This window comes from Rhinopithecus bieti, unplaced genomic scaffold, assembly GCF_001698545.2.
Source record: "Rhinopithecus bieti isolate Rb0 unplaced genomic scaffold, ASM169854v2 scaffold_30957, whole genome shotgun sequence".
Classification (NCBI taxonomy): Eukaryota; Metazoa; Chordata; class Mammalia; order Primates; family Cercopithecidae; genus Rhinopithecus; species Rhinopithecus bieti.
Genome location: NW_016813678.1, coordinates 729,115 through 755,990, shown reverse-complemented (window position 1 = coordinate 755,990; position 26,876 = coordinate 729,115). Strand labels below are relative to the sequence as shown.

Below are 26,876 nucleotides of genomic sequence, written 5' to 3'. Positions count from 1 at the left end.
GAACAATATGAAATCTGGGCATTTTGAAAAAAGAACAGGATGATAGCGATGTTCGGGGAACAAGGGAGGTAACTTTGAACTGGCCGCCGGTGAGCCCCATGAAACAGAGCCATATTTCTCCTCTTTCAAAAGCAAATGGAAGAAATATTGCTGAATTCTTTTTCTCAGCAAGGAACATCCCTGAGAAAGGGAATGCGCTCTGAGGGTAGGCCTATGAACGGCCTTCCCCTTAGAAGCAAGCCGTCTTTTATGGTCGAAGACAAAGGGATGAAATAAGCCCCGATCTCCTGTAGCGCTCCCAGGCTTATTAGGACAAGGAAAATTCCTGCCTAACAAATTGTGGTCAGACAGGTTGTGGGCTCTCAAGCCCTGTTTCCTGATAAGATGTTATCAATGACAATGCCTGCCCGAAACTTCATTAGCAATTTTAATTTCGTACCATCCTGTGGTCCTGTGATTTCACCCTGCCTCCACTTGTTTGTTAATATTTTATTACTTTGTGAAGTATGTGATCTCTGTGACCCATACCGTGTTCATGCACTCACTCCCCTTTTGAAAATCGCTAATAAAACCTGCTGTTTTATGACTCGGGGAACATCACGGATCCTGCCGACATGTGATGTCTCCCCCGGACACCCAGCTTTAAATTTCTCTGTCTTGTGCTCTTTCCCTTTATTTCTCAAACCACCCGAGACACTTAGGAAATAGAAAAGAACCCACGTAACCATCGGGAGCGGGTTCTCCCGATAATTGTTATTTATTCATTCAACTTATTTATGTGGAATAAAAATATATTAGGAGCTTAACAAGATGTGAAATAAAACACTAAACACTAGAACATTTTCATATGTTCTAAAAAGTCAATATATTAATTTTCATTGAACACATAAAATCTACAAGGCATCATAGGAAATGAAAAATATAAAAGAAATCTCTCTCCTCTAGTTGTTTATTATCTATTTATGCGTACACATGCAACTATACACATAAACTGTATACATAAAGATAATGATATAAAAGTCAGCATTTCGGCACTAAATGGGTGTTGCAAACAACATGCACAGTGTAAAAGTGTGCAGAGGAGAAACTACCATGGGTAGTTGGGATGTTGGGAAGGCTTTATGAAAACTGCAGGATTCCAGCTGGACTATGAAGAATGCAGAGGATACAAAATGATAGGAGTGAGGAAGATATTTATTTGAGGCAGAAGTGAAAATAGGTAGCAATGGCAGAAATACTTAAAATCATTCTCCTTTGGCCAAACCTCCCCGTCCAAAACCCCTGAACCTCCCACTACCCAAAATAAAACCAAATAGATGTCCTCACCTATTCAATTTCAGTATGGCTGTGTAGGAATTTTATGTGGGAGAGAATTAGGGCATTGGACTGGAACAGTAAGTTGGAACCATATCATGAAGAGTTTGAAATACAAGAATAAGTATTCAGACTCCTAGAGAACTTTGAAGACTAAACTTAATGGAAATTTGCAGTAATATCCCCTAGGGAACTCATAATACATTTCTGATTATAGGAGTGCAGAAATGAGAAGTTTAGTATCAATTCTGGCTCTCCTTCCCTGCTAGGGCTAAATGTTAATATTATCCAAGAATGTTTCCAAGTGACTCTCTGCCAGTTCTCTCTTTCCAAGTCACATCTCAGAGTCTCTTCACTTGAATCAAGCTACTCCCAGCTTCTGTACACATCTGGTCCAATGCTACTTTTGGATATGTTTTGCTAAGGTTGTTGCTCTGCCTGGAAGGCCCACATTCCTCAGCTGCATGACCCGAGGTTTCCTTCCCCTAAGACCTTGCTAGTGGCTCCTAGATGCCTTCCAAACCAACTTCTCTTCTATGAGATCAGCTCTCAGCTTTGTATTCCTTGGCACTTATGGAGTATGTTATGAAGGTATGTTATTTTGGCTTTGCTTATGTTGTCTATTTGTTGTCTGTGTGTTACTCTTGTCTTCCTTGGACAGTCAAAGACCTTGTCTCCAGTTTTTTTGTATTCTTCAGTGTAATTAGCATAATGCTTTGAAGATAAGAAAAGAATATAAAGAAGTACCCTTAAACTTAGCTTTATTTCACTGCACTAGGTTATATTTGGTTGAGGATAACAATAATAGCTAATAATACTGTATCAAATTGAACTATCATTTATAATTTTTTGGATCTGATTACAAAATAAGATTTTAAAAAATTTCTGCATCTAAAATGTCATCATGGTTTGGCAAAATCTTTTGTTGTTGTTATGAATCCTATCTTAACAATCCTATCTTGGAAAATCTAATGGAAACTTCACCGAGTCTTATCAGGGACATTTATAACTCCTTACGAATTATTTTCTATCTTTAGTTTAAGACAAACAAAAAAGTTATGCATTTTTTTAAAATCTGTAGCCTCTTTAGAAAGAAGAAAGTTGCAAAGCCTAGGTGTTTTAGTAATCAGTTCTCCTGATATCCCATTTAATTAATGTTTGCCTTCTGTAAAATTTTAAAGCCTAATATCCCTAGAAGTCCCCTTCACAGTGCAATTTGTACCCTAATACAACTCCAATCATCCTATGAATGAAAATTTAAAGTAATACTAGAGTTGGTTTCCATGCTCTCAGTCTCTCCTCTTTCCAGAGTAGTCCTTCTTTCCCTTCCTTTTATCACATGTATTAATAAGTTCATGAAAGGGCTTCAAAATTTTTTTTTGAAGTATAGTGAAGGCGAGATCGCCACTTAGTGTTAGCTTGGTTAGGTAAGTGGCTAGAAACATGTTAATACTTGTTTTTCTGTATCTAAGGACATTTGCACTTTTAAACCTGAGAGAGTATTTTTATTTTCAGTATGTTTACAATTATTTTTGTTTTACTTTTATAAAACTATAAAATTCTAGAGTTAGAAAGGGGCCTCTACATAATCTCATCATTTTAAAGAATAAAGAGAAACTAGTAGACTCATCTAGAGAGATTCAGCCAGTTAGCTTCAGAGCTAAAAGTGGCATTTTCTTTCTTTATTTTATTTTATTTTATTTTATTTTATTTTATTTTATTTTATTTATTTTATATGAGACGGCCCACCAGTCTCCGCTCTGTTCACCCAGGATGGGTGATGTTTGGCGCTCATCTCGAGCTCCATGAAAGCTCCGCCTCCCCGGGTTCACTCTCATTCTCTGCCTCAGCCTCCTCCGACGTATATAACTACAGGCGCGGGCGTATTTACCCCAAGAGAAAGGCCAAATAAATGGTTTCATTACCAAAGGCTTGCCGCTACCTGGCCCGGTTCAGTTTTTTGTATTTTATGTGTAGTGATTTTGTGCAAACACGGGTGATCCAGCTGTATAGCTCAGTTAGTTGAGGTACTTACGGCCAGACATCTCAACTTTGATGTCATGAATCCAAGCCAGTCATACCAGCCTCCCTAAACACGTGCTGGGATATACATGTGCTTTGACGCCACCGCGCACTTAACAGGTGGAACCTAGGGCCGATCAAATTTCATTTCTCTCAAAACACACAGGAGACAACAACAAGCACACAACACACAATCTCCGGCGTGGACTAAATTCTACCATACCCCAGGCCTGGTATATTATCCATTTTTTCCAATTGGTAGTGGGGTGCATAGGGTTATAATATTTTTCTATATTACTTGCCTACTGGCGTCATAAAAAAATACAAGGTAAAAGGGGAAAAGAAATTATGTAGGGTAATATAAAAAGATGACTATTGATACATAAGGGGTGCAACAAGATATTGTAGAAGTAATTGTTCCGTCATTACTATATAAAGTATAAATTAAATTAATTATTTATATATATGTACACACACATATATATAAACAATTATACAGTATAAATTTTTATAATAAATCCATGTGCAAAGTGGTATGGGAATTGAGAGGGGATTTAAGAGAAGTCTTTAGAGAAACAGTATCTCTAAAGGCTTAGTTCAACAGAGTATCTTCTAAACTGAGAGTAAGAAGACATCAGAAATTGAGGGCATCAAAAACAGAAGAAATAACATGAATGAAAGCTGTGGAGGTATTAAAAGCTGCATAGCTCGTTCAAGGAATGGTCAAAAGTTTCATCTACTAATGGGTTGGAGAGGGACATGAAGGAGAAGAAAGTGGCATAAAACAATGAGGAAAAGGTAAGTTAGGGCTGGCTTTTGGGTGACCTTGTTCACTATGCAGCAGCTTTCAAACTTTAGAGACATTGAAATGTTTTAAATGACAATGATCAATGTATCAAAAAGATGAATCGTGACCATATGGAGCATGTATTATAGGGAATATTTTATAGAAATAGTTCATGTGAGAAATGAGCAGAATCTCAACTAAGACAGTGTCAGAAGAACTAGAGGACAGGTGACTGGTTCAAACCTTTCAGATGCAAGGTCAATAAGTGTCAGTGACTGAATAGATTTAGAAGGTGAGAGAAAACTTGAAATTAGCTTCACATTGGATCAACAGGTGCCATAAAAAAGATATGAAACATGCAGGAACTCGTTTCAATATTTTGTACATTAAGCCACATTGACAATGGTTGCTTCACTAATTTTTTAAAAACTTAGCTAAAGGTTGTCTTCTTTGACATAGGTTTTGTCTAATACAAGTTTTCTTAAGGATAATATTTATACTCCTTTTACATTAGAGTTGTAAAAATTAAATTGAAATTTCAGTGTTTAACAATAAATACAAACAAGGAATTTTCAATGTATCATGTAATTAGGTTTTGAAAGATCAAATTTCAAAAGAGACTAAGAATTATAAATCTATAGGTTTATGAATGCTTGAACTTCAGAGAGGCATTCTGAGAAATTTGATGTCTTCTTTATTCATATATTTGCACACATACATAAAAATGAGTTATATATCTTCATACATGTGTATATAATTTATATGTAGGTTATTTAGGACTTGTAAGACTTGGGATGTGTCAAGAATTATTCAAAATGGTTTACAAATATTGGCTTATTTGTTCTGTGTAACAATAGTAATATAAGATAGTATTATTATTACACTCAGTTTATAATTATGGAAACTGAGGCACAGTTTCAGACCCTTAACCAAAGTGACGTAGCTAGTAAGTGTCAGAGTCTGACTTTGAATCCAAATGGCCTGGCTCCAGAGTCCTTGATAAGTTTTTGTGTTTTTTTTTATGTAAGAAACTATCATTTGCCATTGCTCTTACATATGAATATTCAGGTACAGAGCTAATCAACCTTTAATAGTTTGGTTGTTTAAAAATTCTATGTATAAAAGGGAAACTAATATAAAGGTTAGACAAAACTTTGAACAAGAATGTGTTGGATGAATACGTTATTCAGTAAATTAGTAAGAGAAATATAGTGTGATAATTGAATTTGTAATGCGGTTATGAGCCTTTGATGACTCAATACTTCATAGACTCTGACAAAAGAATATTTATCTACATGTACAATTTTTAAATTTCATTTCTATAAAAAAGAATGAGAGCAGGCATAGAACTTACAGGTATTATTTAGCATTTGGAAATTCAGGTTTACCACATACATAAAAATACTTAGGTTTGATAAAGACGAGTTAGTAACATTTTGATATGAAAAACAATGGGTTTAGAAATACAATCTGCAACTGTTAAAGTATGTTTTTCCCCCCAGGAAATAATCCACTTAGACTTTGAGGAGTTAACGGTAGGAGGAAGGTAAAGGGAGTACATCTTTAGTGGGTTGTATTGGGAAATAAAAAGGGCCATAATAATAACTATACTCTTTCCTTTCAGCTGTTATGGCCTCTTGAAAGTTGCCATCTACACTTGGGATTCTTATATAGTCTTATTTTATTCAGGATGCTTTTCCTGACTGTTCTAAACAGTCCTGCTGGTTGAAAGCATCTCTCTCATTAGACTTTCATGGGAGCATCTCAGGAAATACATGAAACTCATACTAAAAGGGCATTAAGCAGATGAATGAACATAGTGCTGATGACTTTAACCTAGGTCATTTGGAATCAGATTCTAGGCCGTTCACATTATACTATGGTTCATTCGTGGATGACTCATTAAAGAACTGTCATGATTCTCGTTTCTGCTACCCCATATTGATAAAGTTTCAGAGGTTCATCTGAGAAAAATGACTCAGGGCATGAGAGGACAAAGGAATTCATTCCAGGCATAGATTTAACTGGGGAATGTATTTTGTGAACTTGGAAAAATGCTTGAATGCATTGCAATATATTCCATTACAGGGGGATGAAGACTGTATCTGGTCAGGTTGGTCAGGTATTTACATAAAATTTTCCCTCTTCTAAAATTTTATCCCCTCCCCTGCAAATAACACAAACACATTCGTTTTGTTTATTGCATTGCAAAGATCTGGGATAATGCATATACATTCTTCTCAACTTTTATGAAGAAAGAAATCTTGAGCTGCTTCTTAGTATGGGGTAAGAGTCTAGCCATCTATATTCTAGCCTTCAATTCAACACTAATTAGCCAGATAATTTTTTTTTTTTGAGACAAAGTCTTGCTCTGTCACCCAGGCTGGAGTGCAATGGCACAATCTCGGCTCACTGCAGCCTCCGGCTCCCGGGTTCAAGCAATTCTCCTGTCCCAGCCTCCCGAGTAGCTGGGACTACAGGTGCGTGCCACCACGCCCAGCTAATTTTTATATTTTTAGTAGACACGGGGTTTCACCATGTTGATCAGGTTGGTCTCGAACTCCTGGCCTCATGATCTGCCCACCTCTGCCTCCCAAAGTGCTGGGATTTCAGGCGTGAGCCAGTGCGCCCAGCCATTAGCCAGAAAATCTTGATGAAAATTCCCTACTCTCCTGGTTCTTATCTACAAAAAGATATAATACTATGTCTCCTGCTTCCCAAGATGATTATAATCATTAAAGGATATAGTCAACACATATTCCAAGAATGTCTTGGTTTTTCTGAATTGCTCTGTCTTCTTGATTCTGCTAACTGATGAAGAAAAAATTGAAAGTGAGAAATGGGAAGAAAAAATTAAATTTGTGTTTGTGGGGTATGTGATGCCTGTTTTTTTACATTTAAAAGATAATGTATTAGTGATGTATTTAGCTTTTCACACCGATTTTTTTTCTCATAATGAATTGGGCCAGCTAATTCAAATTGTGAAACTTATCCATCATAATAGATCAAGTTTGTTCCTAGAATATTGAACTGGGGTTATCTTTCATTGACTCTGCAGGAAGCAATATGACATAGTTTCTAGAGGCGTAAAACAAGTGAAAGATAACAATGACAACAGTAACAGATGCTAGAATAATACCATTTATGAAAGGGCTTTCACAACCTTTACCTTGCTGAATCCACACAACTATCCTGGGAGGTAGAGGTCATTATTATTTCCATTCCATAAACAGGGAAATGGGCCAAGACAGATAAACTTCCTCAGCATCACACAGTGAGGAAGGGACAGCTGTGACTTTGACCTAGGTCATTTGGAATCATATACTGGGCTCTTCCCACTATACTATGTTTCATTCTGCTCAGAACAATTCTTTTTAGTTAAAACAAAAGAGATGTCATCAATTTTTTTTTTTCCTGTTGGTTCCCAGGCCTAGAACTGAAGCTGTTAACAATGAGATAGGCATCTCAGGGAGGATAAAACTTGTAGGTAATAACAGAATGGATAACATTTCCAGAGCATTCATTTCATGCCAGATATTGGTATAAGGACTTTGCACATTTTAATTATTTTAATGCATATACAAACCTTGAACCCCAATATATTATATTCCTCTTCCCATCCCATAGGCACTCAAGTTAAATAACTCACTTATTCCTCTACAATGAATTAGTTGAACATCTGAATTTGAACCTCAGGAGCCTGGCTTCAGGGACCCTAGCATAATCACTTATACTTAGCCTCTCCCACAAGCCTGCATCAGATACATTCTGGGGGCATCCTAGCCTTACAGTACAGGGAAAAGGCCAGACTGGCAGACAGAGTAGACATGAGGAGACTAAGGAGAAAGAAGTTGTCCATTGACCAATGTTGAAAGGCAAGGGGGGAAGCGAGGGGTCTAGCAAGGCAGAATAGGTGAATCTTCTCATGATAAACTGTTGGCATCAGGGAGTAAGCTTTGCTGCTTGACTAGGCACAGGGCATGATTCTGCTTCCTAAAAACTCTGGGCAGAACCAGGTAGTACACAATCCCAGAGATACAAAGGAATCGAGTGGTGGGTCTCACTTGACTAGACCATGGTGGAGTAAGCCAGGGACCTGATTGTTGGAAGGGAAATGTAAGGTCCTAACCTACAAGCAAACAAACAAAACCAAAACAGTGCAAGAGCTTATGTACTGGCCCTAGGGCACAAAATCATAATAGGATGATCAGCACGCAGCAAGGGTTTATTCCTCAGAACCCCTGAGTGAGACAGAGGCTGCCACAATCAAGGAGATTGGTCTCTAAGAACGGTGTATGTGCCCTATCTCAATACAATAAATCCAGATAAAACGATAAAGATAGCTACTCTTTGAACTTTTGGTTCCCAATTTGCAATAGTACCCTTCTCATTTAATTTGTAAAGAATAAAATGAGTCATCATCAATATTATTGAAAGAAAGGGCTTCTTAAATTAGTAGGGATTAACTTACTAGGAATAAAGTTGAATTTATTCAAAGGCAAGGATGAGGTAGGACATAGTGGGAGAAATAGCTACAACTATTAGATTAAGTGTCTAAGACTCTTTCTGATGTTACCTCCTTTAGAACATTTTGCTGAATCTCCCATGGCTGATTTTATGAACTCTGACTGCAATAACTTTGCATTCTAGGCACACTTACTGCTTTGCACCATAATTAGCTTTTGCTCTTCTTATCCATTTTAGGACTTTGGTTGATGATTGAGTTATTCACACTTAGTTCATGTCACCTAATCATCAGTGGTCTACAAAGACACCCCTCTCATTTTATTTATTTATTATTATTTATGTATTTATCTAATTCATTTTATCAACAGACTGTACTCCCATGTCCCTCCACATCATAGGCTGTCATTTTAACGTGTTTCCATGTATCCTTTAATTTGTTTGATAAATGGGCATCATTGCTTTGTGTGAATGTATTTTAATTTACATGTATGGTATTGTTATAGATTATTTTATTTCTTCCGTTTAAGCTTACTCAGCTCTATGTGTTTTTAAGGTAGATCTGTGTTATTTTGTTACATCTAGTTCTTTGCTTCTAACTGTGGCAAAGCATCCCACAGTGTGCTTCCGCACTGGGACCTATGTTGCCTCCAACTTATTGCTGACTTCAGAAGGGCTGAGCTGAAGATCTTGGTGTATGCACACCGAAGAGCTTAGTGAGAATTCCTCTTACATAAATACCAGAAGAAAAGTTGCTCATTCATTGTAATTTGATTACATATTTCCTATTTGCTCTCCAGAATGATGTCCTTTTCAATTCATGTGTTTGTCTAGACTATACATTTTGCCTTGAAGGCAGGCAAAATTGTCTTCCTTGTTATAATATTATGTATGCATTCTGGAGAAAGTGGTTAATGCATACTTATTGAATACACAAATGGGACCAGATGGTCCAGTTTTTTAAATTTCTGAAGGCAACTAGCACGGTAGTTTATAAATGAAATCCATATTGCGCAATTTGCCTACATGGAGAGTCCTCTTTCAGTTTACCAGTGAGGGGTAAAAAAAAACACCACACTATTTAAAAGCTGCCAGAGCTTAGGGACTCTGTGTCCTGTCTTTGAACTGCTGTTTCCACACAAGAGTGGAAGTGCTTTCTATTATTCTAGTAAAAAGGACATGCTCTGTGGGGCTTCCCATAATTGTTCCAAGAGCCAACAAACTGGATTTCCAATACCACTTCTCCCAGAAATCAACAGTGTTTCCTCTCTCACTCTACCTTCCGGTTTAAAAAAAAAAAAAATAGTTCCTGTTTGTGATGAACAGAGGTCAGATTTCTCCGTGGGAATGATCGTAAAGAATTAACATCCTTCTGCAGACAATGTCACAGTGTCACGGAGCACATTTTACCTTCCCCGTAGGGTCCCCATGTGGAATGGGAACAGCCTGGGATATCCATCAGGGGATGACAGACTTATGTTACCATCACAGGTCAATACCAGACCAATTAGAAGATGAACATTGGGGTATATTTTAAATAAAATGTTACAGGTTCCTGATATGAAATCAAGGCTGCAGGTGTAAGTAGCATGATTGCTTACAACAGTACTTAAGCATTACAAAGCATTAGTCTATGATCTAAAACAATCTAGTTAATAAATATTTGTATTTTTCAATTACCTATGCCTGGAAAAAACTAGACAAGAATCAAAATAATAAAATCAATCATTCAGTGTGATGTCTATTTTTTAAATTTCCTACCATGTTTTCATCTTATATAACATTGAAAATTTAACTTTTTATTTAGTGTACAAAATATTTTACCCAAAGCAGAAAGAGAAAACGTTTAATAATAAAGTGGCAATGTAAAATGTAGCATCAATAACTGACCATTTTCATTTCATACTGTGAGCTTGAGAGCACCTGGAAAATGAAAAACCTATATTCCAGAAGTGGCCTTCATAAAAGGCAAAGTGGTCCTTAGACTTTGTGCCTCTGTACAGGCCTTCTGCATCTAAAAAGAAAGGAGGATATACTGGACAATATAAACTCCATTCTTTTGGATTTGGTAAAGTCTGGAAATTTCACTAAATCTTACTTGTTTTCTATCAGAAGGATTGGGTCAAACCAAATATCTGACCAAGAATTTTGCATTACTTCCAAAATTACAGCGATTTCCAAGAAAGCTCAGTGAAGGATAAGGAGTTTTAGTTTTCTCAGCCTCAGTAGGTTATATTTTCCAAGAAAAGTATTATAACACATAGCAAAATAAAATAAATGTGGAGAATCCCCTGCAATGATGGGCACAATTAAATTACAAACAAAGGACAGCTTTCCCAAAATGTATGGCCATATTCTTTACAAGCTTCCTTTACTGAGAACTCGCTGACCACCTGATCAAAATGGCCATTAACAAGAAATACCTCAAAGATGTCAACTGACACATCATTAATCTCTGAAGTTACGATTAGTCATCACATGTTATTTGGTAGTGGTATTAGAGGGAAGCGTGTCAATATTAATAACAATGGCTAATGCTTGCTGAATGGTCACTGCAGTATACACAGAATTCTAGGATATTTGTATATATTGATTCACTTAATCCTCACAAAAACTATGAAATGGCTGGTAATATTTATTTTATAGATGAAGAATATGAGGCATAGTAAAGATAAGGAATATGTTCAGAATTTACAACTAATAGGGAATGGAACTGGAAATCAACTCAGTCCTCTAGCTTCAGAGTCTTCATAACGGCTTAATAAATACATCTCAAATAGGGCTTTAAATTTTGAAGAATCCCCCTTCCTTCTTTCTTCCCCTATCTTCCTATCCCCCAACTCTACCCTGTCTTTCAGCAAGTGTAATTGAAACACCAGCAAGTGCCAGATAATTCTACATATTGAGAATTATAAGGTAAATCAAATAGGATCCCTGATCATCAAAGTGTTCACTACTCAGTAGGATAAATAGATTCAACTGCAAGTTAAGATGAGACCTTGTAGTAATAACTACAATAGAAAAGCCCAGTTGGCCCAAGAAGCCTGGGAAAGAGATTCCAGAGACAATACTTAACTTGGCTTTGAAGAATGATTACCAGGTGTAGATTGAAGGGATAAGTCATTGTGAATAGGAGAGGCAGTGTGTGTAGAGTCCTAGAAGTTCACATTCAAAGGCACTTCTCTGGAGCAGCAAATACTTTAATGAGACTTCAGTGCACAGATCTGAAAAGTGAGAATATATAAGTGACAGCTATGCACTCAGTAGATGTGTGGTTTCTCCTTGGTCACATAACAATCATCACCTTGCAATATTTTTAAATTGTATGTTCCCTTACAATTTAGATGATAAATATGCTGTGAAGAAATCAATTCTGCTCAATATTCAAATCCATTTTTTCCCAACACTCACATTCACCTTTGTGGTTCTCATGATAACTCATGAATATTACCATTATTGCCATTTTACAGCTCAGCATCTAGAGGCTCAAAGAGACAAGATGACTTGGTGAAATTGGCATTAACACCAAATAGTGGCATCAACGTTTTAACTCTTGTTTCAGTTCTGTTGTCCAACACCAAACTCTATGACTGGATCATGCTTTTAACCATATGTTACCAAAACACTAAGGTAGGCAGAGCAGAAAGACAACAGGAGTGTGTCTCTAATGCATCAATAAGTCACTGTACCAGATTTATATGATTTGCAGATTTCTTGATATTTAACAAGAATAAATTTGTTTAAATACGAAGTAGCCAGTCAATTAAAAGTGAGAAATCACTTCATTTAATGTCTTGCTTTAATTTTCTGCAGTAATGGCACTTTTTATTCTGACAGTTCTCTGCCAAAATATTTTTATTAGTTAGTTATATATTTTAAACATCCTTCTTTATTCTTATTTTATTTTGAGACAGGGTCTCACTTTGCTGTCCAGGCTGGAATGTGGTGGTGGAATCATTGCTCACTGCAGTCTTGACCTCCTGGGCTCCAGTTATCTTTCAACCTCAGCCTCCAAGTAGCTGAGACCATAAGAGGATGTCAACATGCTTGGCTACGTTTGTTGTTGTTGTTGTTGTTTGTTTTTTTTTGGTAGAGACAGGGTCTCACGATGTTGCATAAACTGGTCTCAAACTCTTGGACTCAAGTGATCCTCCTGCCTCGGCTTCCCAAAATTCTGGGATTACAGGTGTGAGCTGCTGCGCCTGGCCAAAAAATCCTTCTGTAGAAACAATAAAAGACAATGCAAGAGGAATGTCAGTTGAGAGATGTTTTAGTCAGCTTGGGTTGCCACAACAAAATACCGCAGACTGGGTAGTTTAAACAACAGAGATTTAATTCCCAGTTCTGGGGTCTGGAAAGTCCAAGGTTAATATAGTAAGGTAGGTTTCATTCTGAGACTTTTTCTCTTAGCTTTTAGGCAACTGCTATCTTGTAGGGTGCTCACACAACCTCTTCTTTGTACATAGATGGGAAGAGAGTGAGAGAAGTTCACTCTCTCTTTATAAGGGCACTAATCCCATTATGAGGGGTCCATCCTCAAAACCCCATTAAAATCTAATTACCTCCAAAGGGCTGCATTCTTCAAATACCTCCACACCAGGGGTTAAGGCTTCAACGTGAATTTTGAGAGGACATTTTCATTCCACAATTTTCTTGAGTCTTTTGCATTTTGAATGTTTTATAAGCAGTGGCAACTGACAGCTTTTTTTCTAGATGATCCTTTCAAAGGTGTTGCTAAAGCAAACAGCTTTAGGAGACAGATAATATCTACATTTGGAGAAAAGGGTGGTTTTGTTTTTCGTGCAGTTTAATAAGGATAATGTCTCTCTCTGAGACAAGATTGAGCAGATTTGCTTGCAGTCCGTTATAAAGGACTGAGGTTTCCTAAACTTGGGGTTTTTCTTCTGTAATACAATGCACTTCATGTGCACGTGTTACGACCTTTGCTTTGTCACTCTCTGGGAATTAGGAGTAAAGAAATTAGTAAAATAAAATGCTGATATCTTGGCTACTGCTACTGCTGTGAGCAAATAACTGTCTTTTCTCTCACTCAAGTCTCATGCCTTTTGCCAACACATCTACATCTATGACAACCTAATTTGTAGCTTGCAAGTAGGGTAAAATCTCAGACCCTTCACAGTTCTTGACAATATGTAAATCACAAAACAAACAAAAAATACAAAATAAACCAGAAAACTATGTGTGATCAGGCAAGAAAACTTTACATATGAATTTATAAACAACACCTAGGCTAAAGTGAAGTATGGTATTGGTACTGCATTACATATTTTAATGTTCTTATTGTTATTACATCCAAGGCTTTCATGTAACATTACAGTCATAATATCTCAAAATAGTCCAGAGTCATGCCAATTTATTCAAGAAGGCCTCATTGTAAGGAAGACAACTTCTCATCCATGGAAATAGCTTGACTATCAAGAAAATGCTTCACAGATTTTTAACCCAAACTAATTCAATGAAGCAGTAGGTATTAATTGATTGAACAATTCCTTTATTGAATAAAGTCCATTTATCAGATACATCTAGACTGCTGACAGCTGTGGTGTGCTCCTCTGGCAACTGTGGACTATAGAAACATAAAGGACAGGGAAAGTCCCTGTGGCGGGGAACCTAACATCTCATCTGGGAGAGAGCAAGAAGTAAGCAAATAAATATGATTTCAGGTACTAAAAAGTGCTTTAAGGATAAAAAATATCACAAGGGGCTAGAGAGTAATAGGGGCTGATGGAGGACTTAACATATAGAGGAAGGCCTCTTTGAGAAGGTGATGTGTGAGCAGAGATCTGAGTGTCCCGGTTGAGTAATATTTGTGGGAAAGAGTCTTCCAGACAGACAAAACCCAGCCAGTCAGGGACAGGAATGAGCAAAATCTGCTCTTGAAAATGCAAAAATCTAATGTGAGAGAATCAAATGAACCAAGTGAGCAAGTGGTAGGAGATAACACTGGAGGAGAAGGCAAGGGACTGTTCATCTGGGACTTTGTCGGCCACAGTAAGGCCTGCACATTACCCTAAGTGTGGGAAACCATTCACATGTGCACGGGGGATGCTTAACCAGTGAATAGACTGTAGCAGAGTGAACATGGTAAGCACTTTAGAAGGTTATCGTACCAGTTCAGACATTACAAGAGATGATGGTGATGATGATTATAAGAGGTGATGGGGAGGTACTTAGAAATGGCCATCTTAGGAGTATATTTTGATGGTATTTGCTGATAGATTGGATGTGCAGCATGAGGAAAAGGCTTCATTCAGGGATGATTTTCCAGGTTTTTGCCTGAGCAATTAAGTGGTGACTTGGACCAAGCTAGGGAAGATAGGGAGGAGTGAGTTTAGTGGGGGAAAATTATGACTTCTTTTTTTGCCATATAAAGTTGGATTTCCTATAATAGATTGAAATGGGGATGTGAGTGAGCAAGTTCTGGAGTACAGAGGAAGTTTCCAGATAGTGCTCTGGTTACCTACTGCCACAGAACACTCCCCCCTCCAATAAAGCTTAGTGGTTTAAAACAACAGCAACATTTATTTTTCTTGCAAACGTGTAATTTGAGTAGGGCTTCATAGGGATGTGTTTCTGCTTCATTTGGCATCATCAGGAGCAACTTGAAGGCTGGAAGCTGGAATGATCTGCAGCCTGTCTTACTCACTTGTCTGGTGGTTGGGGATGGCCATCGGCCATCTGCTGGGGCTGGGCCAGCACTCCCACACATGGCCTGTCCATGTGGCTCCCTGGTTTCCTCATAGATGGTTGTGGTCCAAGGGTGCACATCCCAAGAGAGACAGAACCAGGTTGAAGCTGTATTACCTTTCCCAATCTAGCCTCAGGAGTCCCATAGCGTCACTTTTGCTTCTTTCTACTTATTAGAAGTGAGTCATTTACTAAGGCTGGCCCCTATTCAAAGGGAGGGGAATCAGACTCCACCTTTGGTAAGAGGTGTGTCAAAACATTTATGGACTTGTTTTAAAACTATTACAGCTTAAAAAAAAAGATTTGGAAATCACTGGCATATTGCTGACATTTATACCCATTAGAAGAGATGAAATTGCTTAGAGAGAGAGTAAAGCCAGAAGAGACAGAAGGCCGAGGACTATACCCTGGAAAATCACCGACATGTAGTTTCTCAGAGTTGGAGGAACCAAAAAAGAAGACTCAGAAGGGGAAGCCATTGAAAAAGGGGGAAAACCAGATCAATGTGGTGTCCTGAAAGTCAAGAGATGAAAGGTGCTTCACGGAGGAGAGACAGCGGTGTCTGATACTGCGGATGACTCAGATCAAGCAAGGTGCAGACAGTGAATTGATGACTGGGTGTTGTGAGGTGGAGGTTGCTGGGACTTTGACAAGACAAGAGCAGTTTGGTTGTGTAATGACAACACAAACATAGTTGGGGGGATTTCAAGAGATAACTGGGAAGTGAGAAAGCAAAGACCATTTTTCAATCTTCTTCCATATGTTCTGTGCTGTGCAAGGTCCCATGGCGTCATGATATAGAAGGGGAAGGGACAGAACTTAGGAACAGTGTAAGTGTATGGTAAGTCATTTAGATAGAGTGATTATTTATGACTGTAGTTGAAAATAATCCCTAAGGACATATTAGCTTCACTTTTTCCCTCACTAAATTTTAAACAGCTGAACTATCTCATTTGAACATGTAGGTATGACTATTCATTGATTCTTAAGACTTATAAGGTAGTTCTTATTTCCTGAATCTAACAGCAGGAACCTTTCAGCAAATGATTGAAAACAAAGTGAGATATTATTAACGACACAGCAAATTCCCCAAGAAGAGCAGAGACAAGAACCATTTGCATACAAGCACATTTTCAGTTGTTAAATTGTGTTGAATCTCTTTTACATTTTAATCAGAGAAAAAATAAGCAGTTCAAAATGGGTCTTATGGACATATTTAAGGGTGATTTTTAAACCTATTTTTTAAAACCACATTTTTATATCAATCACATTTTCTGGGTAAGAATATTAATAATAGCTAGAGCTTAGATAGTGATTACTTTCTACTGATCCCTTACCTAACTTTACTATTTCCAATTACTCTTTAAAATACTTAACATTTAATTCCACCATAATGCTATGAGATAGGTTTTTCTTATAAACTAGGAAACTGAGGCTCAGAGGGATCAAATGTCTTGCTTAGCATCAGCTGTGAGAAGCTGGTGGAGCCAGACTTCCTACTGAACAATTTGGCTCAGTGCCTGGGCTCCTAATCACAGGACATACTGCTCCTCAAAAACATGCTCTCTTACCAGAAATGGAGACCAACCTGCAGGGGCTTTACAGCAAGTGTTTCTTTCTGTTTTTTCTTTTTTTTTTTTTTTTTTAATTTTAGTGGCCAAATAAAATTTTATTGATGTATTTACAAGGTGTTTTTAAACTCTCAGCCTTGTGGGTGATTTTTTTTTTTTTAAGTATAGAAAAAAACGTATTCCACTGCTCTAATTAAAAGAGGACAATGCCAATTGCCCCTGAACTTTCAGAGCAGAGAGTTCTGTCTTGAAAGAAGTTTTGTTTAACAGACAAAGACTATGAAGAAAAAGCAGTGGCAAAGTGTCATCAGGTGTCAAGTTCTGAGCCAATAGCCATCTACTAGTTCTTAGAAATGTTTAGGATGCCACTTTTCTTCAAGTTAAAATTAAAGGAAAGCCATTAATATGCAATATTAATCATTGCAACCCAGGCCAAAACTTTGTGGGATTAGGATGAGAATCCTGTGTCCAGTCTCTCTGCTTGTCAACCCAGTGACAGCCAGCTAGAAATAATATTGAATTCAATTCAATAAAAATATATTGCCAGGACCAGTGGCTCATGCCTGTAATCCCAGCACTTTGGGAGGCTGAGGCGGGTGGATCAGCTGAGGTCAGGAGTTTGAGACCAGCCCGGCCAATATGGTGAAACCCCATCTCTACTAAAAATACAAAAATTACCCGGGTGTGATGGTGTGCGCCTTTAATCCCAGCTACTCAGGAGGCTGAAGTAGGAGAATCAATTCAACTCAGGAGGTGGAGTTTTCAGTGAGTTGAGATCACTCCACTGCATTCCAGCCTGGACAACAGAGTGAGACTCCATGTATCATGTATGTATTTGTATACATACATATGTATATGTGTGTGTATATATATGTATATATATGTATATATGTGTGTGTGTGTATATATTTAGCAGCTACTATGTACTGGCATTGCTTGTGATCTTGGGGAACCCAGTCCCCCAGGAAGCTGACAGTCACTTTTGGGTGGAAGGAAAACAAGAAAACAGGTAATTAAAGTATATGGTCAGTATAGTACTTATTGTTCAAAGGAGAGATGGGGATAATTTAAGAGTAGCCATAGTTCAATTAGGCTTTGAATGATAAATATTCATCTTTTATAGCAACTAGGTGTGATAGGGGCATGACAGACATTCTAAGCAGAAGGAATATGTGAAAAAGTTTTAAAAGACATAAAAGTACATGTTTATTATAATACAGTCAAATAATATACAATTAAGGAACTAAAGAAATCCAAAATCTCAATGTGTAGAGACAATCACTTCCATGTTTCCATTAGGAGATGGCCATAAGAATGATACTTGTAGTCTCCCTTCTCACTTGCTCACTCTTTCCTATGAAATGGGAACTGTTTTATCTGATCATGAGCAGACAGAGCTTTAGACAGAGTTTATTTTATTAGGCAAGATGCATTCTGCTCTCTTCCTGCTTCCACGCTGTCATATGGAAGTTTATGTATGCTTATTAGTGTGCATTCTAGAGGGAGATCAGGAGACTCATCACGTGCTGTCCCCGCTCCTGGAGTCCAGTAAGCACAAAGAGTAAAATTTCCCCATGGAGATGTATGGGTAGCAGTCAACTGGCCAAATTAGACTCTCTCTTGGATGGGTTGTCTTGAGGTGAGATTTTGCAGGAAGTATTGGGAACTACCTTTGGCTCTAGGACCAATTCAGTCTCTGAATCAGAGACCGAATGGCATATGAATGGCATAAAAGCTTATGGACACTTTGCTTTCTACCTGCTTTCTATATATACATTCTTTTGTTTATTTAGTTTTGTTTGTTTGAGGCAGGGTTTTGCCCTGTTGCCCAGGCTGGAGTGCAGTGATGTGGTCACAGCACGCTGTAGCCTCAACCTCCTAGGCTCGCGCAATCCTCCTACTGCAGCCTCTGAAGTAGCTAGGGACTACAGGTGCATACCATCATGCCCAGCTAATATTTTTATTTTTATTTTTTGTAGAGAAAAGGTCCTCCCTGTGTCGCGAGGCTGGTGTCAAACTCCTGGCCTCAAGTGATCCTTCTGACTTAGCCTCCTAGTGCACTGGGATTACAAGCATGAGCCATGACATCCAGCCTGAAGAGCCATTTTTGAATCCTGTGTTTTATATTCAATCTGCAATTCAAAAACAACTGTTGGACTAGCACAGTGGCTCACACCTGTAATCTCAACACTTTGGGAGGCCTGGGCAAGCAGATCACTTGAGGTTAGGAGTTCAAAACCAGCCAAAACCCTCTCTCTACTAAAAATACAAAAATTACCTGGGCATGGTGGCACGCACCTGTAATCCTAGCTACTAGGAGGCTGAGGCAGGAAACCTGGGAGGCAGAGGCTGTGGTGAGTTGAGATTGTGCCACTGCACTCCAGCCTGGGTGACAGAGTGAGACCTTGTCTCAAAAACAAAAACAAAAACAAACAAAGTACTCTTCTTAGTTATACTTCTAAAATATTTCTCATCTATCCACTTATCTCTGCCCATCTTCATCACCTGCATCATGGTTCCAGACATCTTCCTATCTGCCTGGACACTTATAAAGCCCTTCTCATTGGTTTCCTGATTCTACTTGTATCTCTCTTTAATGCTACTATCTATAGCAGATGGATTAATAATTTAAAAATAAAAAACAGGCCAAGAACAGAGACTCATGCCTGTAATTCCAACACTTTGGGAGGCTTGCTTGAGCCCAAGGAATTTTGTACAAACTCCATTTGTACAAAAAATACAAAAATATTAGCCAAGCATGGAGGCTCGTGCCTGTAACTCCAACACTTTGGGAGGCTTGCTTGGGCCCAAGGAATTTTGTACAAACTCCATTTGTACAAAACATACAAAAATATTAGCCAAGCATGGTGGCACATGCCTGTAGTCCCAGCTACTTGGGTGGCTGAGGTGGAAAGATTGCTTGAGCCTGGGAGGTCCAGGCTGTAGTGAGCCGTGATGGCACTATTGCACTCTGGCCTGGGTGACAGAGTGAGACTCTGTCTCAAAAATAAATAAATAAACAGATTCTGTTGTTCTCCTGTTTAACATCCTACAAAACCTTTTCACTATATTTACAATAAACTCCAAGAAACAAAAGCCATACCTTACAAGACTCTTCTTGGTTCTCTATCCTCATTTTGTACAATTGCTTTCTATTCTTTCTCTACTTCTCTACTTTACACTAGTCTTTTTCCATTTTTGTTGTGGAAACAAGTCAAGATTCTTCCAATTAAAGGCCTCTGCACATGTTGTCCACTCTGCCTAGATAGCCTTCCTCTTCTGTTGGTATGGTTCTCCTTATATCTTAGTTAATATGAACTCTCAGAGAGGCTTTGCCCAAACCAACCTAGGTAAAGTAGCCTTCTTTCCCAAACACAATTATTACCTGTCACATAACCTTTCTATATTTCTCTTCTAGAACTTATTACCAGGAATTATTTTGTAAGTTTATTTGTTCATTGTCTATTTCCCATTATAGCACATTTCTTTTCTTTTCTTTTTTTTTTTTTTAGTTATACTTTAAGTTCTAGGGTACATGTGCATAACTTGCAGGTTGTTCATATGTATACTTGTGGCCATTGTTGGTGTGCTGCACCCATCAACTCGTCAGCACCCATCAATTGTTCATTTATATCAGGTATAACTCCCAATGCAATCCCCCCCCGCCCATGATAGGCCCCAATGTGTGATGTTCCCCTTCCCGAGTCTAAGTGATGTCATTGTTCAGTTCCCACCTATGAGTGAGAACATGTGGTGTTTGGTCTTCTGTTCTTGTGATAGTTTGCTAAGAATGATGGTTTCCAGCTGCATCCATGTCCCTACAAAGGACGCAAATTCATCCTTTTTTATGGCTGCATAATATTCCATGGTGTATATGTAGCACATTTATTTTTCATCACATTATTCCTATCATGATACTATCATGTGTCATCAGATTCCTAGTATCTTTAACACTGCTTGGTATATAGTGTATGTGAAATAAGTATTTGTTGAAAGACTGAGTAATTGAAGTTGTGTTTAGAGTCGTGGATGTTTGAAATATGGATCTCAGAGATGGAAAACAAGTAGGTGATGAGAAGGCCCAAAATGTGGTCATAAATGTGAAGAACTGAAGGTTAAAGTACCCCTGTATAAAAAGGCTGGATGGTCAGTCATACGGACTATTGCCCCAACTGATGATGGGCCCTGGGTTGGGGAAAGTGTCCAATCTGTGTGCTTTTGCTTTTGTCTGTCTTTCTTCAAGTTTCTTGAAAAGCCTTCCCTGGAATGAGATTCCTATTGTTACAACAGACTCGTGGTACAGTGTGATTTCCCTAAATTCTGTCATGATTTCCACTTACTAACTTCATGGATTTTGAGTTCTCATAAACCCAGTGGTGTACTGACTCTTGAGTCATAGCATTTGCCAACTTTCACTTTGTAAATATTCCCATCATAGCAGATTTCAAGCTACCCCCATGACATCAGCAGAGGCAAAAATTCCTGAAAATGTAACTGGTTCTTGTGGATTGTATGAGCTTATTCCCACATACCACTGTAAAGAATTCCCATGAAAACTTCCGTCTGACTCCCATCAGATCCTCCCCTTTTCCCCAACTTCCTTTTAAAATGTTGTTATATTCCCTGGAAGCCATTCATCCTGTTGAATAAACCAAAGAGAATAATAGGATTTCCTCAAGCATATTCATACTCCTTTGATAGCACGAGTAAGTTTTCCATAACACTCAAGAAGAACCCTAACAATTTTATATTAGTAATTTTAAAAAAATGCTTTCCTTAAATAACATGTGGATTTCCCAAATATTCGAAACTTTAAGGCTCTACAAAGTCTGAGTCTGCCCCGTAGAGAACACGTAATTGGTTACCGCATCATAGAGAAAGATGAACATAGTCTATATCCTGCAAGTGACTACCACAGTTACCCTGGTTTTTACTTTCTAAGTCTGTTAATGAATTGAACCTGACTGCTGTCCCCTCCCGTACCACTGCCAGTGCTTCTGTAGACACTGCTGTTCTATGGTATTTTTTCCATCTCCCTATTTGGCTAATCAGGTGGCGTATGAACAACCTACAGACAATATCAAGCCCAGCCTCTTTCAGCAAATCTAGATCATCCATGGACATCAGATGGTCCTAGGCCTATCCACAGGCAATTTAGAGTGATGCAGATTCAAAGTTGGTCGGTGTTTCCTAGATAGTGAGGACTATACTCTCATGACACTAGTCTTCAGGACCAGAGTCACCTTTTACCTTTGAAACTGATGCAAAAGGCAAAGACAGGGTTTTACAAAGTAAAATAATATTTGTAAAGATATGATGTCAATAATATTTCTTATAGTATGAGAAGTTAAAGATGTAAAATTGTTAGGCATTTTTAGTCAGATAATTCTTCCTGTAATACTTTCAGGCAATACCGCATAAGTACATGGAAATATGAACAGTACAAATGTGGATCCAGAAAGCACTGGGTGGGCTAGTCTGGAAAAAGAGGGCGTATTCACCTATAGAAGCATGCAGTTGCATTTCTGACATAATCAGCTGCCTGAATTCTATGCCCAAACTTAGCTAAAACATTTTTGTCTGTTAGTAATTAAGAGTTAATTAAAAGTGTTTCCTGGTTCTTTCTTTGGCATTACCTAGAAATCAAATTACAGAAAAGTAAATTTGATTTTGAAATCATTTTGGGATTATTTCCTTTTTTGTATATTTTGTTGTTACGTAATATTTACAGACTTAGAAAAGGAAACATGAGAAATACAACCAACTGTGAGAAACAAACAAGAAAAACAAAACAAAAAGTAGAAGCAGAACCATGAATTCCAAAGAATACTACATACAAAGCAGGAAAAGACAGGTTCCATTGGTTTAAAATTCCAACATAAGGAAAGATAGAACTACTAAGTAGATTTAAAAAAAAAGTGTGATTTTATACTAGACAAAGGAATTCTTAGCTTTTTTTTTTTTTTTTTTGTTTTTTTTTTTTTAGTTTTTTAGAGACGGGGTTTCACCGTGTTAGCCAGGATGGTCTCGATCTCCTGACCTCGTGATCCGCCCATCTCGGCCTCCCAAAGTGCTGGGATTACAGGCTTGAGCCACCGCGCTCGGCCTTTGAGCCACCGCGCCCGGCCGCTTTGTTTAAAGTTAAATGATTTCATTTAGTTAGTATCCCAGTACTTTAAGTGTGACTTAGTTTATCAAATTCAAATTTCATGCAGCTATTCAGGAACAATTTAGATCAATAAAATGAAGCAAATCTATAGTATGTTAATAGGTTTCTCCATCATCCATTCTTGAAAACTCATTTTCTCTCCCAACAGTTCCCCAAGTTTCATCCCCCTCTATGAAATTCTATTTGGGGGTTTTGTTTGTTTGTTTGTTATTTTTGCTCAAACTGCAGTTTGTTCTATGCCCTGATACCACTCATTTTACTCTCATATATTCAGGTCAGCTGTCCTCATCTTTCTTGACCATTAGGTTACTTTTAAGACAGATCCTGTGTCTTACGCCTCTTTGTAACCCATGGTGCCCCCAAACAGAGTTTTAGATATGACAGGTAATGCAAGGGAAAAGATGCTTATGAGGTCCTAGATTTTAGAAGATTCTCACTGAGAATGTTAAGTATTAGATGTTTTAAGACATAAAAAGGCAGTAGATTTTAGGCTTAAGATGAGCTTTAAGCCACATGTCTGGGTTTGAATCCCAGCTTTGCCACTCGCATACTATGTGACTGTGGGCAAATTGCTTAAGTTTTCAGGACATCATTTTGCTCATCTCTAAAATGGGGTAATAATAGTTATTATCTCATAAGCTGATTAAGTATACAAAATGGGACAGATACAAAAATAACTTAAGACCAGGCACGATGGCTCACACCTGTAATCTCAGCACTTTGGAAGGCTGAGATGGGAGGATTGCTTGAACTCAAGAGTTTGAGACCAGCCTGGTAACAGTGCAAGATCCCATCTCAAAAAATTAAAAAAAAAAAAAAATAGTGTTTAAAAAAAAGATCTTAGAATAGTACCTGGCACATAAAGATGGTATATGTTTGCAATTATTATTAATCATAAATACATATAGATTATTTTACATGAATGCATACCACAAGACTGTGTTCCCATTATGTAAAATGAGAACAATGACTTATAAATAAGACCTATAGCTTGATTCTGATGTTGTGATGATGATATTGGTTATTTTAATTTTTTTCTGTACACGTAAAAAAATTCCGAGTTATTTACCTACATATATTAGTTTATAAATGGGAAATCTGATATTGTTTCTTAAATAACTGAAGATGCATGTGAGTAAAAGTTTAAAACAGAAAATAATATAATTCAATAAACTTACACTAAAAATGTTAATTTGACTTAAAATTATGTTGGGAGATTATAAACATCAAACTCTCAACTTCAAGCATGAACTTCATCAATGAAGAATATAAAGGGAAAAATCTATAGGAAACCTCTGGGTACTTTCTCATGAGCTGATGTTTCACACTGTTATTCTATGGGAATGTTTGATATCTTCAGATGCTGCGATGGTGTTTGGGTTTCAAACTGTTTGTTAAGGATCAACACTTGAAAAAGGAAGGAGGAAGAAGCAGAACTGGGTAAAGAAGACGAATAGTGTTGCAGGCCCACCAAGGTCTTAGTAACCTGGTGAGGATCTCTGGGGTAGGAATTTTCTGTCTGAGTGTCTCAGGCCAGGTCCTGCCTTGCTTACTCACCAAATGTGGGCTACTTTGAATGTTTTACATATATTATTACCTTTAATTCTATGACATTTCAAGGTAAAAATGTTATTGGTTTTATATTTATTTTATCCTTAAATTTTCTGGAGAGGGCACTGAGGCATAAAAAAGTTAAATGTCTCAAGATCACATAGCTAGCAATGTAATCCCAGGCAGTCTGACTCTAGATCCTAATGAAAAAACCTCTATGTTACTGTGCTTTAGAGAAAGAAAAGTTGTGACTGCCTTATATGACTCAGGTCACCAGACCTAGCTGAATTTCATTTCAAGATAATAAAATGAATCATAGATTGAATTTTATCAACATTCTTGATAACGATTCAGTTTGTGAAAATTTATGATGAAATAGGTATGACAAATGAACAGATACTATAAAACAAGTTCCCAAAAGAAAAGGAGGGAGAGTTGTATGCGTAAACCGTAAATTAGAAACATTAAAAATGAAAAGAATGCTCATGAATTCAAAATAAGTTCACATGAATAAATTTCAACAAAAAATAATCTTTTACCAATATGTTTATGCATTTATGGATAATTACAGTAGAATTTTGTTGTATATGGCATTCCTTTCTGCTGTTAAAGAGATTAAAAACAGAGTTAAGATCTGACTCCAGAATTAAGCTGAATACATATTTGTTTCCATGACACAGTTTGAAGAGGACACTGAAGAAAGTTAAATTTACCGAAGTCTTGTCACAGAGATAAGTATTACCGTTCTTACTGATATTATTATTTTGGGATATTTTCAGTAGGTCATTCAACCAACAACTACCTTCAGATCATCTGTGATGTGTGGGATGCCAAGAAGGCCAAAAGTCTGATCTGAGTATAAAATTCTGTGGTTCTTGATTCAAGTTTGCATCCTCTACACTGGGAGGAAGCTAAATATAAATGAAAGATTATATGATTGTATTACTTGGGATTGCTAATGTATCTAGTGGACATTGTTTTTGTGATTATCAAGTTACTCTTCACCATCAATCAGTAGATATAGGGTTACAACTTAGGGTCATTGGTGGTTTAACAGGACTAAACTCACTCAGGGATACGGGTACCTATATGTCTTCTTACGAACAATGTTGGAGGAATATGAAGAAGAGAAGAGTAGCTGTGAAGAATCTATAATCTTCACAAAGCTCCAGCAGTATCTTCCATTTTTTGCACTGATTTTCTTTCACAGTGTACAAAGTGAAAACAAACAAATGATACCTAGGTGATGAGATGAGGTATTGAAAGACTTGAAGCCTAAGGAAAATACTCAAAGATATCTCTACAAGTGTGGTAACATTTTAAATATTTGAAAAGGTGGAAAGAATATATCCCTCACTGTCATTTAGATTATGTTGAGACTAATCCAGCAACTTTAAAGCTCAAGCCACTGCTGATGCATTGACTTTGCATGAATCAAGACCCTAGAGAAAATGGGATGAGCTGGACGTTGACATGAACTCCACTATAGGTAACATTTTCTCTGAAAACATAAAGGTGGTCTATATTCTATTTTCCCCATGATTACAAAACACAATGATTAAGAAAAATAAGATAAATCAGCAGAATAAAATTTAGCACACCAATATTTAAGATTGCTTACAGTTTAATCATTTCAGAAGTATAATATTTAGCTTCAATAATTGATATATCCAGGATACAGTAATCTAGAGTTGAGGGGAAAAAAAGCAACTGGTTGATAAAGTCCACAAAAAAAATTAACACTTGATTTATCTGTGTTCTATTAAAAAAATACTGAAATTGTTAATAATAGTGAACCCTAACAAATAGGGAACCCTAACAAAAGTAAGAAAGGTCAAGTTATCTTTAGCCAACCTTCCTTCACCAAGGACATCAAATAGAAGCAGGACATGCTACTTTATGGAACATCTTCTAGTAAAGAGTAACAGTAGCAACATGTCCTAGTTCTCTTCTATAGTCTTTGCATATTCTTCTTCTTTTGTTCTCCCTGTCTATGTGCCATTTTTTTCTCTTTTCTCACTTGTAATTTTCACATAAAGAAAATAATTATTGCTTCATGGAATCCCATGACACTGCAAAATGAGGAGAGCAGTGGCCCAGAAGGAATGGCAGTAGTTGCATATATACCACAGTGTTGACATCTAAGTATTTAATTAAATCAGACTTTTCCACAGGGATCAGAGAATATCTAAGACTGAATCTCCAGTTGAAGGAGTCTTGAGCAATCACCACAGCAAGGAAACCAAGAGTTAGATTTTTTTTTTTTTTTTTTTTTTTTTTTTTGGAGGGG

The 26,876-nt window shown here is 37.4% G+C and overlaps 1 long non-coding RNA gene across 1 annotated transcript in view; it reads left to right on the top strand.

Annotated features, from left to right (window-relative positions):
- Positions 1-1,776: 1,776 nt before the first annotated feature.
- LOC108513190 (uncharacterized) overlaps positions 1,777-26,876 on the top strand; it is a 215,139-nt gene continuing 190,039 nt past the window's right edge. The window contains exon 1 of the long non-coding RNA XR_001880808.1: positions 1,777-1,905. This is a non-coding gene — a long non-coding RNA (uncharacterized LOC108513190). The remainder of the gene's footprint in view (positions 1,906-26,876) is intronic.